Here is a 19448-nt window from a genome sequence, read left to right on the forward strand (position 1 = left end):
AATTCATAAGCTTTGATGGAATAAGGGAGACTAATTTCTCACTCCTTTAATTCAATGAGAAGTAGGACTAGTGGCAAAGACAGTTGGTATTCAGCTGCTAACTGAAAGACTGGAGGTTCAAGGCTACCCAGAGAGAGCTAGGAAGAAAGAGTTGGCATTCTACTCCCCAAAATCAGTCATTGAAAACACCATAGAGCACAGTTCTACTCCATCACTCACAGGGTCATCATGAGGTGAATAAACTTGATGGCAGCTAGTTTATTTTTAAGTATCGTGAATAGACAAAGGTTGGAAGGATAGAGATAACATGGAAATGCAATTTTTCTGTGCATATATTTTTATATTGTTTTGATTTTTGAACCATGGCTATATTGCATATTTTAAAAGATAAAACCAAGTCCTGGGATGACTTTGATGGTGCAAATTTCAGGCATGTGTCTGATAAAAATCTGTTCCAATTTTTGTTTTGTTTTCTTTTGTTGCTTTGTTTTGCTCTGTCTTGCTTTTTTGTGTGTGCACATTATTATCTCTGCCGGTCTATCTAGATAAGATAGGCAGGATAAACAATCTGGAGGAGAAAACAATGGGACTGATGGTTCTGGGGGACATGAGAGAGGAAGAGGTGGGGGTAAAGGAAGTGGGTGTTAACTAATCCAGGGACAAGGGAAAAAGTGATCCAAAATCAATGGCAAGGAGGGTGTAGGAGGCCTGGTAGGGTTTGATCAAGGGCAATGTAACCGAGAGGAATTACTGAAACCGAAATGAAGACTGAACATGATCGTGGGACAAGAGGAAAGTAAAAGTAGAGGAAAGAACTAGGAGGCAAAGATCATTTATAGAGGTCTAAATACAGGCATGTACATATGTAAATATATATTTATATATGAGGATGGGGAAATAGCTCTATGTGCATATATTTATAGGTTTAGTATTAAGGTAGCAGATGGACATTGGACCTCCACTCAAGTACTCCCTCAGTGCAAGAACACTTTGTTATATTAAACTGGCATTCCATGATGCTCACCTTCCCTACATGATTGCCGAAGACAAAGCCAGTGCATAAGCAAATGTGGTGAAGAAAGCTGATGGTGCCCAGCTATCAAAAGATATAGCATCTGGGGTTTTAAAAACTTGAAGATAAACAAGTGGCCATCTAGCTGAGACACCACAAAGTCCACATTGAAGAAGCACACCAGCCTTTGTGATCACGAGGTTTCGATAGTATCAGGTATCGGGCATCAAAGAACAAAAAATCATATCATTGAGAATAAGGGGCAGTGTGGAGTGGAGACCCAAAGCTCATCTGTAAGCAACTGGACATCCCCTTACAGAAGGGTTGCATGGAGGAGATGAGCCAGTCAGGGTGCAGTGTAGCAATGATGAAACATACAACTTTCCTCTAGTTCCTAAATGCTTCCTCCCCCTTGCTATCATTATCCCAATTCTACCTTACAAATCAGGCTAGACCAGAGGATGTACACTGGTGCAGATAAGAGCTGGAAACACAGGGAATCCATGACAGATAAATCCCTCAGGACCAATAATGAGAGTAGTGATACCAGAAAGGTAAGGGGAAGGTGGGGGAGACAGGGAGAACTGATCATAATGATCTATATATAACCCCTTTGACAACAGAAAAGTGGGTGAAGGGAGACATCAGACTGTGTAAGATATGAAAAAATAATAATAATTAATTAATTAGGGTTTGCAAGGGAAGGAGGGTGGGGGAGGGAGGGGAAAAATGAGGAGTTGATACCAAGGGCTCAAGTAGAAAGAAAATGCTTTGAGAATGATGATCGCAACAAACGTACAAATGTGCTCGACACAATGGATGTATGTATGGATTGTGATAAGAGTTGTACGAGCCCTCAATAAAATGCATAAAACAAATCTGTTCCAATTGAGTTGATTCTGACGCACAGTGACTCTGTTATTGTAAGGTGCCCTCAAGAAGGCTCCAACTACTCATTGTACAACAAAATGACAGAAGGCGGCACAGCCCACTCTGCGCCATCCTCACAGTTGTTCCTGTGCCCGAGCCCACCATTGCAACCACTGTGCCGGTCCATCTTGTCGAGGACCTTCCCCTCTGATTGACCAACGATGATGTCCTTCTTTAGGAACTGGTTTCTCTTGACAATAAGTTCATGAGGTGAAGTCTTGCCATCCTTGCCTTTCAGGTGCCTTCTGTCTGTACTTATTCCAAGACACATTTGCTTGTTCTTCGGGCAGTTTGTGGTACTTTCAGTATTTTTTGACAGCACAGCAATTCAAATGTGTAGATTCTTCTTTGGTTTTCCTTATTCAATATCCAACTTTTACATGACTATGAAGTAACTGAAGATACCATGTACAGTAACATCCTTGCTTTCAAGAGGTCTTGTGCAGCAGATTTACGCAATACAATACATCATTTGATCTCTTGACTGTTGCTTCCATGAGAGTTGATTGTGGGTCCAAGCAAGTTCAAATCTTGACAGCTTTAACCCTGCCCCCCGGCCATTATTATCATGTTAACTATGTTCCCGTTGCATTGCGTTGTGATCCACACCGAAGGCTGCAATCTTTGGTCTTCATCTGCAAGTGCTGCAAGTCCTTACTGTCAGCAAGCAAGGTTCCATCATCGGCATATGGCAGGTTGTTCGTAAGCCTTCCTCCAATTCTGGAGCTGGATTCTTCAGATAATCTAGCCTTTCTGATAATTTGCTCAGCATGCAGATGGAATAAATATGGTGAGAGGATACAACCTCGACACACATCTTTTTTGATAAACCATGTAGTCTTCCCCTGTTCTGTTTGCACAGCTGCCCCTTGACTCTCTAAGACAGGATAGAAGTTCTCCAGAGAGTTTCCAAGGCTGTAAATCTTTGTGGACATAGACTGCTATAACCTTCTCCTGTGGAATATCTTGTAGGCTTGAACCACTAACCTTTTGGTTAGCAGCTGAATGTGTAACCACTGTACCACGAGAGTTCCTTTGTCTTGGCTTAAGCTGTCTCCTTCCGAGAATTTTCTTTTCAACATTCCTCCTTTAGGTAACTCTTCCCACTTAGCTTCCAGTCTTGGTGCAGGCATTGCTTATATTCTTGTAACCCCCATTTTCCTGGCGACTTTCTTGTTCCGTAGATTCTCCCCTCTGTATTCTCATGGGATGCTGTGCAAACTGAGTTTTCTCAGATTCTTGATTATCATTTTCCTTTTTTTGTCTTGCTATCTTTTATACTGTAAGACCTGGAGAGTTAGGACACTCTTTTATGCCTGTGTTAGCAAATCATAGCTCATAGTACATGCTCAGGAAATGCCTTTTGAATCAATCTTGCCATGTAGGTGTAGTGACCTTGTGCATTGAACTTCTGGAGACAGTCTTACATCAAACATTCGCCCGCTGTGTTGTTTCCTTAAGCAGTAGTGAGTTAGAGTAGGGTACTGATGCTTTGTTTGTAAAATAAACCCTGTGCAATAGAGATCAGCACAGATTCAATCCCCCAAATGTGGAGACTGATTTAGTTCTGTGACCACCTAGAGATAGGCCAGAACTCACAAGCTGAAACATCACCCTTCAAAGTGCCAAACAGGTCAACACCTGTCTTAAGTTTGGGGAGTGTCTTAGGCTGACTTGTCTAGAGAAATAAAGCCAGTGAAACTTACATTTGTATGTATATTAATGCCAGATTGGAATTTCAAAGGAAAAAGAAGAACTACTACTACTGAAGAATGTACTGTGGTCTTCTACATCAGGAAGGCAGTTTCAAAAGAAGAGGCCCATGAACATTCTGAACACTGTGGGAAAGTCACCTGGAGCTCAGGATGCACGTCTCATGGGGATTACTTTGCAAAGCAATCCTCATTTGGATATGTAAATTCTGATAATTAAGATGAGTCCCATGTCTTAGACGTGGTTTCCTAGAGATGCACAACCAATGAAGCTTGTATAGGTATATATACGGAGAGCTTTATATCAAAGAAATGATTCACACAGTTGTAGAAGCAGGCAAGCTCCAAGTGTGGGAACTTTTCAGGCTGGAGAATTGTCTTGACTCCTGTAGCTGCAGGGGCTGATGATACCAAGATTTGCAGGTCAGATGGCAGACTTCAGGCAAGTGAATCTAAGGTCAGCATGAAAGGTTGTAGACTGCTGATGACGCCCAGGCAACATGGCAGGCCGGTGCTTCAAGGTCAAAGAACCAGTGGCTGGATGACAAGCCTGTTGGGGGAATCCAGACACAGCAAAAGCAAGCAAGTGTTTCCATAGCATCCACATATATTGGAAGCAGATCACATCCCTGAGAAGATCTCATCATAGGGATTACTTCCTTAGTGAGACTCCTGGCCCAGTCATGCTGACACAACCCTTAATTATCACAAGGAGTTCACATGACACGTTCTTTCTTGCCAGCCACAAGAATCAAGGCTAGCTTCCCACTACCTCCTTCAGGATGCTAACTGCAAGCTCAGGAGTTTACACAATGCTCGTACATTCTAATCTGTTGGCTCTCACTGGCCCTTGGGCCCAATAATTTGTGGGAATGACTGGAAGAATTGAGAGAATACTATATTTACAAGTACATATTTCTTACACTTAAATGGGATATGAACAAAGAAATGCACAGGAAATGGTCTGGAAGGGTTTCCAATATGGAGCTTCTGTATCCCAAGGGATGGGCTACCCTCCTGAGAACAGATGCTCTCACCAACCAAAAACCTCCCTGAGACTTCATGTTCTGGGTGTTTTTTGGTCCATCTTATATGGCAAATATGATGCTTAAGGCTGTATGTCAACTTGACTGGGCTCTGATTCTTAGCGGTTTGACATTTATAACGTAGTCATACCCCATGATGAGATCTGATATAAACACTTCTATGATGAGATCTGCTATAAAGCAGCCAATCAATTTAAAGGGATTTTCCTCTGGGCGTGGTCTGCTTCCAGAACATGTGGATGTTCTGGTAAAGTTTGTTTTCTTTTTGTTGGACCTGGATCCTGCCTTTGACTCATCATCTAACTCTGGTTCTTTAGACTTGAGTCTGTGGCCTGCTGTATTAAATGCCATCCTGGAAATTGTTAGCCTCGGTAGCCTATGAGACAGCAGCCTGCCATCTTACCTACAGAACTCAGGTTCATCAGTCCCCGCAGCTATGGGAATCAGAAGAAACCTCCAACCTGATATCTGATCCATGAACTTGAAACTTGACAGCCTCTACAACTGTATGAGTCATTTTTGGTAAGTATACAGACTGTATGGGATACATTGATTGTATGAGATGATTTTATTGGTATATATATATATATATATATATATATATATATATATATATCACTGGTTTTGCTTCTCTGAGAATTCAGCCTAAGATATGAGTCTAAGTCATGCGAGTTGATATTGGCCTTTGTGATGATTTTTTTTTTTCTGGTCTGGCAAGCTTCCACAAAAACATAAATTCTTAGGTTTTAACTGGCACTCCCAGTTATTCTAATGGTTATTTCTCCAGGGTCAAAAGCTATCTGACTTCAGGTAAAGCAAAGTCTTCCCCCTCCCCACCCCTCTAAGATATCTATTATATATTTGTTTTCAGTTGCAATTATTAAATTAGAAGCAGAAAACTTCAGGTATGAGGTTGATACACACATACAAAATAGGTCTTTCTGACCTAATTTCTGAGCTGAAGGGAAACCAGGGGATTTTAAAAGAAATTCAGAAGCTGTTCCTTTAACTGTTAGAGGATCAGATTGTGAGCTCTTTGAAAGCAGAGCTTATTTGTTTGTTTGTTTTTCACCTTTGTGCAGCAGGTACTTGTCACAATGCCTGGTACACAGCAGGTGCTTAATAAATGAGTGTTAAACTTAATTTTAAAAATTGGCAGGACATATTTTATCTTCTCTTGGGAATGTCTTTCTGGCAGCAAGGAATTCTGGCTTTTAAAATTTGAATGCTTAAATCTCCACAGAAGAGGAAGGTGGCTAAGAGTATGGAAGTGAGAGACGGGTTAGACCTAGGCTTAAATTGTTTCATCCCTCAGTGTGCCCTTGGCTAAGTCACTTATATCTCATTCCATTGTCATTTGCAATGCATAAGGTATGTGAGTTAGTTAATTGTGCCAGCCTGGCTGATAATCACATGTGGGGCTAATTGAAAGGCGGAGGGATAAATGGGTGGTGAAGCCTCGCCTTTCTAGTTCTCGGGTCTCTTGCTTTGTGATGGTCGCACCAGGGTGCAGCTGCCTTAGCAGGTCACTGCTTCAGCTTGCAAGATTGACATCCTACGAGACATCCCCAAGGAGAAGCCGCATGGACCTATCCCGATGCAGCCCTAGGTGCTGGAGCAGCTGTGTGGAGACCCCTGCTAGTGCTGAGATGCTTATTCGTTTACTGACTCAGCTTTCCTTCTGCAGTCGGCATCATGGCCTCTGTTTTGTGAGGTGGAGGACTTTGTGGACTGGTGTTGGGTTAATGGGTTAATGTTGGACTTGTGGTCTTGGGCAGCATTGGGTTGGGATGTTTTCGTGATGCACATTTTCTTTACATAAAACTCTCTCTTATACATGGGCTGCTGTGGATTTGTTTCCCCAAAGTACCCAGACTAATACAGTATGCCTAGGTATCATCCTTTGATTAAGACAGTTGACTGATTTTACCCCTGGTAATTGCCCATTGTTATTTCATTGAACGTGTCATGCTCAACATGTTATCTATTATGCCCAAAACTTCACAAGGCTAGACCAATGGCACAGTGCTCAAACTGACAGAAACGGAGAGAGTCTCAACTAAGAGATAAATCAGGGAAGAGAGACTGGATTAGAAGCCAGACGGCTGAGGACACTTGCCTCTCAAATTGAGTTCCTTGCTGAAGCTAAAGTTGGAAGACAAGAGTCAGGGCTCTGGAGCCGGCGATACCAAGCACCACAAAATGATTAAAGTGAAGTGCAATGCTGGCTTGTGGCCGCCTGCTTGTTATCTTGGAAGCACAGCCCTTGTGCACCTCTATCTGATTCATTTTCAGCACTAAGGTTGTTTTTTTGATGATGGAGTGGAAAGAGGAAGGATGGCAAGGAGGAAGGTTGGAGGGCTTACAGGAAAAAAATATTTGAGGGTAAGACAAGATAGGATACTATTCTTCGTGCTTTTTAACTCATCGATGGCCAGGAAACCATAAAAGGCAAAGTATTGGTTTCTTTAGTTTTGATTCATCTCAGCGCCCTGTTGACCACAAAGTGTGTCTGAGTCACGGGGCTCAAGTGACTGCAGCTTCTCTGATGAGTCATTGTCTTGCTTCCACTGATGTGCCAGTGGCTGGAGTGAGCTTGTTTACAAAGGGAAAGCTCCAGCCGGCTGCAGGTACAGCCGCTTGTGCTTCATTTCTGACCAGCTGAACTGATTTGAGGAGGTTTTGTGCCCTGAAAAGTCCTCACGTGTAATAGGTGTTAACAGTGGCCCCATGTGATGCTACCATTCTCCTTCTTCTACTTTGCTGTCATAACAAGCACATGTTTAGAGTTGGAGCCCCAAAGATTGGGTAAGCAGCAGCGGTTGTGAACAAGACTTATACCCTCAGTCAGGATGGAGGCCAGAGAGATGGCACTCTGGGCAGTTGAATAGAAAAACTACTTACAAAGGCGTGGAGAGCTTTCAGAGAAAGCAATAATGGATGGTGTAGGGCCCCAAGGAAAGCCCATGTGGGGAGCCATTACTAGGCTGGAGAAGCCAGGGAAGGGAGTGGTTATTGGAAGCCAGAGGGAGATTTATGGAAAAGCCCACCTAAAAGGAGCCATGATCATCATTTGAGACTCTCAGCTGACTGAAAGTGAATCAACAGAAAGGGAGCCCAGGGAATGAATATCCAACCGCACTTTACCCATCCTCCCATCTTGCACTCTGTCATTGGCTAGATCATTGGCCAAAGCTGAATTCAAGAGAGCTATTGCTGCAGGCTATTCAGGTCAGCCTCCTGAGAGAGCAGGGTGGAGAAGGGGGAGAGTGGATCTAAGGAGCAAGCAAACTATCTAGCACAACTTAAAAGTCAGAGCAGTCACGTACCTCTCTGGTTCTCAGTTTTGCTCATCATTAAAATGAGAAAACACTACCTATTTTGTGAGAATGGAATTAGATAAAGTAAACAGAAGGAGTTGAAAAGCCCTCAAGGATGTTGCAACAACACCGACAGCAAACAAAAACAAGTATATAGTTACATAAATATGTTCATAGGTTTATATGTACATGGGTGTGCATATATTGGTAGAAATATGTGCACAGGTAGGTGTATCAATAGCAATATGTACATGTAGGCATGTGTGTCCACGCATGTATATTCATATAGATAATTAACCACATAGGAGACACAGTTACAAGTTCTTTGTAAAGGTACTGAATAGCCCATGATTTTGGTTTTCTAGATTTGAAGGCTTAGGACCATAGTTTTGTGCGACAGCTCAATGAATTAGCATCACATAGCTTATTAAGTTGATGCTTTGCATCCCAGGGTGGTGAGTAGTCGCGGAGTCTTAAAAGTTTGCACGTTGTCTCAGTGGTGCCACAAATGTCGGTGTCATCCAGCATGGTAACTCATGGTATCATCCCCTCTCCCTTCCACGGACCACTTCCCATACTAGACCCTGCAGAATCTGTAGTGAAATGTATTGTAATTTTAATCATAGAATAATATGGGATAAACATAGCTGTACATTGATTAAATGTAATATTTCTTAGTTTATATGAATACTAAGTTTTGTGAAATCTTTCCACATTGAATTATATTATTAGTTACAGCATTATTAGTAACTGAGCAGAAGCTTCATGAGTCGTGGTGGTGCAGTGGATTACATGTTGGGCTGTTACCCACAAGATTAGTGGTTAGAAACCACCAGCCACTTAGTGGGAGGAAGATGAGCCTTTATACTCCTGTAGCGATTTGTCATCTGAGAAACCCACAGGGGCAGCGTGGCTCTTTCGTACAGGGGATCAATGAGTCAGAAGAAACTCCATGGCAGTGATTTTGGTTTGGTGGCCCTGTGGGTTAAGCATTGGACTGCTAACTGCAAGGTCAGTCATTCAAATCCACCAGGTGCTCTGAGGGAGAAGGATGAGGCTGTCTGTCTCTGTGCAGATTTGCAGTCTGAAATAGGGACTCTATGACTCAAATAGACTTGATGGCAGTGGTTTGGGGCTTCCTTTAATTACTACTTCATTTGAAAAAAAAAGTTATTGATATCAGTTCACAAATTCTAATTATTTCAGTATTGAAATACTAAAAAATTTGACAAGATAGGTACTAGAAATACGAGGGTAAGTAAAAATATATTGCTACTCAGGTTACAGTTCATACACGCATGAATTCATTCTAAACAATGTCTCAGTGATCAATAGGTGGCTTCAGATGTGTTCTCCCAATCATACACTTGTCTTAGTTTCTTAGGATACTGAAAAAAGAAAAAGTATTACATAAAGATCAGTTAGGTCAAAGACCTGACCATTCTAATCAGGCTTTTGAGCAGGCTTGAAGTTAATAAAGACTCATTTTTGTCAAAGAAGCTAATTGTTCTCAAAGTACAATAAGGGGGACAAGTTTTAGGAAAAGTCATTGGTGATACAAAGACCAGGAAAGTGGCTCTGAGCAATTTCTTCCATGAGAATGTTAGTGAGCAGGGGTTGTCCGATGAGAATTTTGTTGGAAAACCTTGTGCCATGCACCTGACTGGCCCGATATTGCCCTTCAGACTTTTATTGTTCCCTAAAATCCAGGAACATTGAAAGGAAGCATGATTTGAGTCTCTGGAGGATGTCAAAATTGTTGTTTTGACATGGTTTAAATCAAAAACGGCAGAGTTAGGGAGATGCAAACAGCACCTTCTGAAGTGTATAAGCTTCGAATGAGGATATATTGAGACATATTTTGAAATTTTTGTTTAGCTAAAGTTACTAAATTTAAAAAAATGAATACACTGACAGCAATGAAAACACCAGTGCTTGTTTGCTGTATTGCAGATAAAACCACGTGATCTTGAAGCACCATTGTAATTAAGGTAATAATGACACCTCTGACCAGAACACTAACCAAAGACTCACTACCATTGGGTCAGTTCCAACTCATAGTGACCTATAAGACAGGGTCGAACTGTCCCAGTGGATTTCCAAAATTATAAATCTTATGGGTGGATAAAGCCTCCTCTTTCTCTTGCAGGTCATCTAGTAGTTTCAAAATGTGGACCTTGTGTTTAAGAGCCCAACTCGTAACCTGTGACACACCAGAACACATTAGAAGGTCCAAAAACTCATTGCAAAAAATATCTTTGTTGTTATCATTAAGTACAGGAACGTTTTTACAAGAATGATAAATTCCTGCTGGAATATTGCACAAGAATTTCATAGACAGTATTTTTAGTGACACCTTCTCAGGCAGGGTCATGTCCTCTGACAGTGTCACCTGTTGGGGATTGAACCTCCTACACCACGTTGACTATGCCACTGAGTGGTCTTCTAAGATACAACTACTGGTCTGTATTTATCTGGAGCAAAAGAGAAATTAAAAAACCCAAACCCCAGAAAAAACAAGTAATTTACAGGACTAATAGTTTCATGAACCACAGCCTCATTACCCTGACCAGGACAGTTAGATGGTGTCTGGTTATCATTACTGTCTGCTCTGATCAGGACCATAATAGATGAATCTTACAGAGCAGAAAAATGCAAAAGAGAATTTAAATTTTGTAGGATTCCTGTGGTGAATTGAAATTACTTGGTATGACTCTTCCAGCCATAGTTTGTGTAACTCTCATCAAATGACTGGGTGCTATTATTAGGCGCTATCTTGTCAGTTCCGACTCATAATGACTCATGAACAACAGAACAAAACATTGTCAGGTCCTGCTCTAGCCTCACAATTGTACTTGGGATTGATCCCATTGTTGCAGCCACTGTGTCAATCCATCTCATTGAGGGTTCTTTGCCAAGCATGATGTCCTCCTGGGACTGGTCTCTCCTGACAACATGTGCAGAGTAGGTAAGATGAAGTCTTGCCATCTTTGCTTTTAAGGAGCACTCGCTATACTTCTCCTAAGACAGATTTTTTTTGTCCTGTTGACTGTACATGGTACTTTTAATATTCTTCTCCAACACCATAATGCAAATGGTCTTCCTTATTCAATGTCCAACTTTCACATGCATATAAAGTGATTGATAATACCATGGCTTGGGGCAGGCACACCTCAGTCCTTAAAGAAACCTCATTGCTTTTTAACAATCTAAAGAGGTATATGAAGCAGATTTACCCAGTGCAACAAGTATTTTGATATCCTGAATGCTGCTTCCATGAGCATTGATTATGGATCCCAGCAAGACTAAATCCTTGACAACTTCAATCTTTTCTCCATTTAATATGATGCTACCTATTGGTCCATATGATAGGTTTATCATGCCAACGAGGCCCCATAAGAACATGTGGTTGGAGTTTAATCAGGTCGCTGCTGGATTAGAGGGCAACTGAGATAAATAAAGGTGGCAGGCATCCCATCTCTCTCTTCCTCCCTGATGATCAGACCAGCATGCTTGAGCTAGTGTGCTGCATTGCCTGTAGGCCAACCCAACCCGTGGATCATGTCTCTAGAGCTTGAGGCTACTTTGAGACCCGCTTTTCCATGCTGCTGGTGTGTACATCGCTTGAGCTTCAAGCTGGTGGATCCTGTTGCTGTGCTTGAGTTCAAGATCCCATCAGGGCCTGCTTCACTGGGCTACTGAGCTACTGACTGTTGCCCACCTTGCTGCCTGCTGCCTGCGGCCAGACTCTGCCTGTTTTGTCTGAGGGAAGACTCTGTCTGCTGTCTGCTTCCTGAACCTGGGACTGGCAGCCCAGTTGAAGGACTTTCAATATATTAACTACTCCACCAAAGTGAGTTGAACTGAACCCTCTGTACTGCTGCTGTGTGAACTAATTAGCTATTATATTCCTTCTGCTGTATAAACCTGTCCTCTTATATCTATACAATCATAAATGTCCGGGTTTTATTTCTCTAGAGAACCCCGCCTAACACAGTCTAGTTATGAGGATTTTCTTTTTTTTTTTTTTACATTGATGAAGGCTGCAATCCTTGATCTTCATCAGCAAGTGCTTCCATTGCTCCTCACTTTCAGCAAGGTCGTGTCATCTGCAAACCTCAGGTTGTTAATAGGCCTTCCTCCAATCTTGATCCTACATTCTTCTTCATATACTCCAGCTTCTTTGATAATTTGAGTATGTATGGTGAGAGGCTACAACTCTGACACACAGTTTTCTGATTTTAAACCATGTATTATTCCTTTGTTCTGTTTGCACAACTGCCTCTTGATCCATATACAACAAGTTTCTCATGTGCATGATGAAGTATTCTGGGATTCCTTTTCCTCCCTCAAGGCTATCCATTGTTATGATCCACACAGTTGAATGACTTTGCATAGTCAATAAAACACAAGTAAGCATCTTTCTAGTGTTCTCTGCTTGCAGCCAAGATCTACCTGACATCAGCAACGACATCCCTTATTATATATTCTCTTTTGAATCTAGTCTGAACTTCTGGCAGCTCAATGTCAATGTACTGTTGCAGCTGTTGTTGGATGATCTTCAGCAAAATTTTGCTTTCATGTGGTATTAATAATACACTTCTATAACATGAGCATTCTGTTGGGGCATTTTTTTGAAATGGGTACAAATATGGAATTCTTCCACTTACCTGGCCAAGTAGTTGTCTTAGAAATTTCCTGGCATACATGAGTAAGTGATTCCAGGGCTTCATCAGCTTCTTGAAACATTTCAATTGGTATTCCATCAATCCCTGGAACCTTGTTTTTGGCTAATTCTTTCAGTGCAGCTTGGACTTCTTCCTTCAGTACCATTAGTTCTTGCTCATCTGCTACCTTTTGAAACAGTGGATTAAGAGCTAGTTCTAAAGCATTCAATATTTTGTCAGTATTGCAGCTCAAGGCTTGAATTTGTTTTTTAGCTTTAGTTCTTTCCGTTTAAGACCTTTTGAGGGTGTCCTTCCTTTTTGGTTTTGTCGCCCTTAGTCTTTTCACATTCCAGTATCCTATTTTACTTTGTCTTCTTGAGCTGCCCTTTGACATTTTCTGTTTAATGCTTTAGGTGGAATCATGCAAATAGGAAATATGAGACTCTAATGAGGGGATTGATCAGTTTTGCTACCTGCCATGTATAAAATGAGCCATCTCATAAACAGGATTGTGGGTCTCTCATAATCCTCAAGAACGAAGAGCTGGGAGTGAAATACATCTTGTGACTCCTGAGATCTCTGCGCTGAGCCTTCTCGATCTAGGAGACAGAGGTCTGTGAACCAGAAGTGTGGACGAGAAGCAGTGGCAGCATTAAGAACAGGAGGTTGACTGGTGGGATGCTAGGCCTACTAAGTATGTAAAGCTGAGTGCCTTTAGATGTGAGTCTTTCTGGCAGAGGGGGCTGCCTCCAGGCACTTAATATGAGGCTCCAGGGTTGTCGGCTCATGAAGCTAGAGCTAAGTGTGCTAAAAAAGTTTTATAACACTTGCTGAGCAGGGCAGAGGCCGAGGAGCTGCATGGCTGAGAGAAAAAGGACCAGAGAGGTATTCTTGGGGGCATGCCTGTGACTAGAACTGTGTCCTAGCATTTCTGATCCAGAATGGTAACCTCTTAACTTTCTTAATAAACCTCCTAATTGTGAGTATTGTATATGAGTTCTGTGTGGCCATTCAACAATCTATCAATCCCAGCAGAGAAGCAGAAAGTGCTGTGAAAGTTTGTGGCAGATTTTGTAAAGGAGAAAAAAAGGTAGAGGTATGTCTGAACTGTACTCTCTATGGATTGACCAAGGGTTAATACTAATGATGATTCTATTTCTTCCTTTTGTGAAGTCAGAAGAGGTCAGATAGTGGCTCCATGCCATTTTTACAATTCTCCCAGATTATTGCTCTGAGATATTCTTTGTTTTTCTTTCAAAAGCAATTTAGGTTTATTTTGAAAATGTAATTATTCTCACAATTCCCTTTTGCAAGATTATAAATTGTTGACTTTTTTTGTTTCTAAAAAAATTGTTGATTCACCATTTGTCTGCCAGTTTGTTGTGTGCTGCTGTGATGCTGGAGCTATATCACTGTGTTTCAAATTCCAGCAGGGTCACCCAAAATGAATATGTTTCAGTGACACTTCCAAACTAAGAACAGACAACAAGAGGGACTTGGCTCCCCAATTCAGAGGAATAAGATGTTGAAAACCTTATGCACAGCATCGGAGCATTGCCCAATACTGAAAGCCTAAACAAAAGAAGCAGAACATTGTCGGAGATACGGTGGGAGGATGGGGCTCTCAGATCTGGAGACATTCAAAATGTGACTAAAGGAAAGCTGATTTCTTGGAGGGGAGTCAACCATGGTGACATGAGCCTGGGAAAGCCTGTGGGACTGGAGTCTTCGGGATCTTCATGTGCTGATGGGGCAGGACTCACAGTAAAGAGAAACAGCTGCAGAATTCTTATAATGATTGAAGCTTGGAATGTATGAAGTATGAATTTAGGAAGTTGGAAGTGGTCAAAAATGAAATGGAATGCATGAAGATTTATATCCTAGGCATTAGGGAGCTGAGATGAACTGGATTGGCCATATTGTATCAGAAAATCATATGATTTATGTGTTATTTTGGGTTGACTAGAGACACAAATTCATTGACATTTGTGTGTGTAAGAGAGAGCTTTATATCAAAGAGCAATTGTATATTAAGAAAACATCCTATCCCAGTCCAGATCATGACCACAAGTTCAAGATTAGCCCAGGAATCCAATATTAGTCCATAAATTCCTCTTCAGACTCACGTAGCCACTTGCAATAATTCAGAATGCAGGAAGATCAGAGGCTGGGGGATGAAGAGTCTTGTGGAATTAGTGGTGGTGGAAGCATCTTAGCGCTGACCCGGGTCTCTGTCACATAGCTCACTCAGGTCTTAGTGTGGTTCCACATGGCTTGCCAACAGGAAGACAAAGACAGAGAGGGCATGTGGCTCTCCTCTAGGGAGAAAGAGAGGAAATTTCCAGAATCTTCATAAGAAAGTCACGCCCATAAGTAGGCATCATCAGACTGTGACATGGTTGACAAGCTAGAGGCCACCCCTTCACTCTTAATATCCTCACATTGACACTAGATTATGTAACTAAACAATGTACTCTACCAGGAATAAAACAATCAAGAGGAATGTTGTGGTATTCATTGTCAGAAAGGATCTTGCTAAATCCATCGTGAAGTACAATGCTATCCATCATCAGATTATAAGTATATAAAGGACATCCAATCAATACAACTATTATTCAACTTTATGCACCAACCACGAAGGCTAGTGATGAAGAAATTGAATAATTCAATTCAGTTGGAAATTGATCAAACATGTAATCAAGACCTATTGATAGTTATTGGTGATTAGAATGCAAAACTTAGAAACAAAGAGGAAGGAATAGTAATGGGAAAATATGGACTTGGTGATAGAAATGAAGCTGGAGATCGCATGATAGAATTTTTCAAAATCAATGACTTATTTATAGTAAATACCTTTTCTCTTTTCTTTTTTAAAAAATCATTTGTGTAAAGCGCATTTGTACATTCATTGCCCTCATCATTCTCAGAACATTTCCTCTCCACTTAAGCCCCCGGCATTAGGTCCTCATTTTCCCCCTTCCTCCCCACTCCCCTCTCCCTCATGAGCCCTTGATAATTTATAAATTGTTGGTAAATACCTTTTTTCAACAACACAAAAGGCAACTATACAGATGGACTTCCTCAGATGGAATACACAGATTTCAAATTGACTACATCTGTGGGAAGACACCATGGAGAAGCTCAATGTTCTTGTTGTTAGGTGCCAAGAAAGGCCCCCAACCCTTAGTGACCCTATGCACAACAGAACAAAACACTGCGCCATCCAGGGACTGGTCTCTACTGACAACATGTCCAAAGTATGTAAGATCAAGTCTTACCATCCTTGCCTCTAAGGAGAACTCCGGCCTTACTTCTAATACAGATTGGGCTAGTCTTTTTGGAGTTCGTGGTATCTGAATATTCTTCTCCAGCTTCACAGTTCAAATTCATTTATTCTTCTCCGATCTTCCTTATTCTATGTCCAACTTTCACATGCATCAGATGTAATGGAGAATATCATGGCTTGGGTCAGACACATCTTAGCTCTCAAAGAAACCTCCTTGCTCTTCAATATTTAAAAGAGGTCTTGTGCAACAGATCTACCTAATGTAATTCTTCTTTTGATCTCTTGATTGCTGCCTTTTTCAGGAACATTGATTGTGAATCTAAGCAAGACAAAATTTTTTGACAACTTCAACTGTTTCTCCATTTATCACGATGTGAGGATTTTGGTCTTTATTATTAGTTTCAGAGCTCACTATCAGCACCTAAAACCAGAACTTGGGCCAAATGTGGAACAGATACTCAATTACTCATACATAAGTTCAGGATAAAGCTGAAGAAAATTAAAACAAGCCCACAGAATTAAAAATATGATTCGGAGTCTATTCCACCTGAATTTCTAGAATATTTCAAGAACAGATTTGATTCAATAAACACTAATGACAAAATACTTGATGAGCTGTGGCAGGACATCAAGACCATCATTCATGAATAAAGCAAAAGGTCATTAAGAAGTCAGGGAAGAAAGAAAAGATCACAATGGATGTCAGAAGAGACTCTGAAACTTGCTCTTAATCCCAGAGCAGCTAAAGCAAGTGGAAGAAATGATGAAGTCAAGGAGTTGAATAGAACATTTCAAATGGCAGCTCGAGAAAACAAAGCCAAATATTAAAATGAAATGTGAAATGATCTAGAAAAACTAAAAGGGAAGACATACTCAGCATATCTGAAACAGAAAGAACTCAAGAAAAAAATTCAAGCCTTAAGTTGAAATCTTGGAAGATTTTATAGGCAAAGTATTGAATGATTCAGGAAGCATCAAGAGACAATGGAAAGAATAGACAGTCACAACCAAAAAGAACTCGTTGACAGTCCACCATTTCAGGAGGTGGCATATGAACAAGAACCAGTGGTGCTGAAGGAAGAATTTCAAACTGCGCTGAATGCATTCGCCCAACACAAGACTCCAGGAATTGTTGAAACACCCATTGAAATGTTTCAGCAACCTGAAGAAGCACTGAAAGCACTTACTTGTCTATGCCAGGAAATTTGGAAGGCAGCTACTTGGTCACCTGACTGGAAGAGGTCCATATTTGTGCTGATTCCAAAGAAAGGTGACCCAAAAGAATGCTCAAATTATAGAATGATATTATTAATATCACATACAAGTAAAATCTTTCTGAAGATCATTCAACAATGGTTGTAGCAGTACATTGGCAGGGAACTGCCAGAAGTTCAGGCTGGATTCAGAAGAGGTCATGGAACAAAGGATATCACTGCTGATGTCAGATGGATTTTGGTTCAAAGCAGAGAATACCAGAAAGATGTTTACTTGTGTTTCATTGACTATGCAAAGGCATTCAGCTATGTGGACCCTAGTAAACTGTGAGTAACTTTGAGAAGATTGAGAATTCCAGAACACTTGATTGTGTTCATTTGGAACTTGTGCATGGATCAAGAGGTAGTTTTGTGAACAGAACAAGGGAATACTGCATGGTTTAAAATCAGGAAAGGTGTACATCAGGATTGTGTCCTCTTATTATACTTGTTCAATCTGTATGCTGAACGAACTATCAGAGAAGCTGGATTATATGAAGACAAGTGTGGAATCAGGATTGGAGGAAGGATTATTAACAACCTGTGGTTTGCAGATGACAGGACCTTGCTTGCTCAAAGCAAGGAGAACTTGAAGCACTTGCTGATGAAGATCAAGGATTGTAGCCTTCAGTGTGGGTTACAGCTCAACATAAGGAAGACTAAAATCCTCACAACTGGATTTCGTTTACAATTTACTATTGGTAACATCAAGATAAATGGAGAAAAGGTTGAAGTTGTCAAGGATTTTGGATCCGCAGTCAATGCTTATTGAAGTAGCAATCAAGAGACCAAAAGCTGTCTTGCATTAGGTAAATCTGCTGCACAAAAACTCTTTAGAGCATTGAAGAGCAAGGCTGTTGCTTTGAGTACTAAGTTGCCCCCAAGCCAAGTCATGATATTCTCCATTGCATCCCATGCATGTGAAAATTGGATACTGAACAAGAAAGATAAGTAGAAGAAACAATCAAATTGTGATGTTGGAGAAGAATAGTGAAAGTACCGCCCGGTTCACGTGGTGGCGGCGGCGGCGTCTCCCTGCAGGGTCGCGAGGGGCGGAGGGCATGACGTCAGCGTCCACCAAGGTCGGAGAGATTTTCTCCGCGAGCGGGCGCTGCCTTCACTAAGCTTGGGGAGTTGACAATGCAGCTGCATCCCGTCGCCGACTCTTCTCCCGCGGGTGCGAAGTGGACCGACGCGGAAAAAGAGATGCTGAGGGCTGCTGTGACGCGCTTTGGGGCCGATCTTAATCACATCAGCTGTGTCATCAAGGAATGGACAGTGGCTCAGATAAAGGCCACCGTGAAACTCAAGGTCTATGAAGGCTCTGGCATCCCTCTCCCAGCTGAGTCACCCAAGAAAGGGCCCAAGAAAGGGGCATCTGGTGTTCTGTCACCTCCTCCAGCAGCTCCATTGCCCCGGAGGGCTGGGGTCCCCCCATAAAGAAGTAGAAGGCTGATGTGACCCTCAGAGTCCTGAACGACTCGGACGCCAACAGTGACCTAGTGGATATTGAAGGGCTAGGAGAAACCCCTCCAGCCAAGAAACTCAACTTCGACCAGGCCTGACCCTGGACTCTGGCCTTCTCATGACCTCTGCGGACCCTCCTCTCCTCTCCCACTGAAGCCTTCTGCTTCTGACCCCTCTCACTGGTCACCTGGACCCGGAGAGCATCCAGTACTCCCCGAGGCTGGTGCTATAGGTCCAAAGGCTACTGGGGCTGGAAGACCTCCCTTGTCCCTGAAGAGCCATCTGCTGCCCTCTTCCCTCCAGCCTTTTGACTTCCACCCGACAGACATCTTTTTAAAAAATTATTTTATCGGGGACTCGTACAATTCTTATCACAATCCATCCATACATTCATTGTGTCAAGCACATATGCACATGTGTTGCCCTCATCATTCTCAAAAGATTTGCCTTCTACTTTAGCCCTTTGTATCAGTTGCTTATTTTCCCCCTCCCTCCCCTCTCCCCCTCCCTCATGAACCCTTCATAATTCATACATTATTATAGTTTTGTCCTATGTTAGACTGTCCAATGTCTCCCTCTGCCCTCTTCTCTGCTGTCTGTCCCCCCAGGGAGGAGGCAATACTTAGATTCTTGTAATCGGTTCCCCCTTTCTACTCCACATTCCCTTCATTCTCCAGGTATCGCCCCTCTCACTACTGGTCCTGAAGGAGTCATCTGTCCTGGATTCCCTGTGTTTCCAGTTGCTATCTGTACCA

At 41.9% G+C, this 19448-nt stretch overlaps 1 pseudogene; it reads left to right on the forward strand.

Moving 5' to 3' along the window:
• Positions 1-18287: 18287 nt before the first annotated feature.
• Positions 18288-18886, forward strand: LOC101650045 (annotated as a pseudogene).
• Positions 18887-19448: the final 562 nt, after the last annotated feature.

Source organism: Echinops telfairi, unplaced genomic scaffold (assembly GCF_000313985.2).
Source record: "Echinops telfairi isolate 266 unplaced genomic scaffold, ASM31398v2 ScPeMD7_7424;HRSCAF=8462, whole genome shotgun sequence".
In the NCBI taxonomy this organism is placed as follows: domain Eukaryota; kingdom Metazoa; phylum Chordata; class Mammalia; order Afrosoricida; family Tenrecidae; genus Echinops; species Echinops telfairi.